Source organism: Mesitornis unicolor, unplaced genomic scaffold (genome assembly GCF_000695765.1).
Source record: "Mesitornis unicolor isolate BGI_N332 unplaced genomic scaffold, ASM69576v1 Scaffold53343, whole genome shotgun sequence".
Lineage (NCBI taxonomy): Eukaryota > Metazoa > Chordata > Aves > Mesitornithiformes > Mesitornithidae > Mesitornis > Mesitornis unicolor.
In genome coordinates this window covers 5,822-6,998 of record NW_010175007.1, presented here as the reverse complement: position 1 = coordinate 6,998, position 1,177 = coordinate 5,822, and positions in this window count along the sequence as shown.

Sequence of the window (1,177 nt, the reverse complement as noted above, 5' to 3'; positions counted from 1 at the left end):
GCTCTTTCCTAACTTAATTTCTTCCCTCTTCCTAGCAATGCAGCCATTCCAAGATACTACCGTCATTGCAGCCTAAGTTCCTATCAGTGCTAATTGAAATAGAAGCGACTTTTAAATTACAGAATGTTAAGTCCACTGCCCACTTTACAGATGGGTAAGTTGCAGCAAATAGAGGCTAAGACTTGTTTAATATTGCTCTTCCTAAAAGAAAATGAACCAGCTCGAAATCCCATCAGCAGTAACAGTTGATCCACCACTTATTCTGCCCTGCAGACTGTGTCAAGCAGCACGCTAGGTAAGAGAGAACAAATGTATGATGTGTGTGATACAGGAGTCCAGAGCAACCCCCCAAATCTGGAGACTCTGCCTGAGACAAATGGAGTGCGGGCAGAGAGATTCAGCTGAACAGATCCTATTTCAGGGCTGCAACCTGAAGAGATACAATTAGATTGTAACAAAGCATTCTGAAAAGGGATTTTGGAGGTTTCAACTGCCAGCCTTACAGCTGTCTCTTACATAATTCTCGCTATCGAGCCTGATCCAAATAGCCTCAATGAAGTCAAAAGAAGAATTTGCACTGGGCTTTGACTCTTTTCCCACATTTAACATACCTCCACATTTACTGTTTGTTAACCGACCGTGCACCAAGTTGCAGTCCTCGGCTATGGAACAATTTGACTGAAAACAAAAGGATTTACTTACATAAACCCTGCCTGTCAGTGAAAGAAAAATTAAGGCAGGAACGTTGAATTTGGGATTTTTTTGAACATACTTTCTTCTTTGCAGCACTCAGCACTAAACTTTTCCGGGGTATTATCTGTTTGAACTTTTTCCTACTAAATGCCAGCCTTTTCCTTGTGCTAATATAAATAGCTTTTGGTTCCTGCATTTTATTCCTTCTTAATACCATAGAAAGTAACAGTATTATTTTGGTATTTCAGTTCCTGGAGAGTTAATGGCTCCAACTCTAGAAGAAAACAAAACAAAACACAGGTGCAATCCTTTTTTAAAAATAGGATTTAAGTCGAATAAAATCCATAATTTATGGATTAAACAGGCCGATTAAACACCATAATTATGGTGATATGCTTTTACATTTCCCTAGACTTCCCCAGAGGCACTGGCTACTTCAAAAACCCTGTAGATAACCGGATTAATCAACGCAGTTAATCCTTCC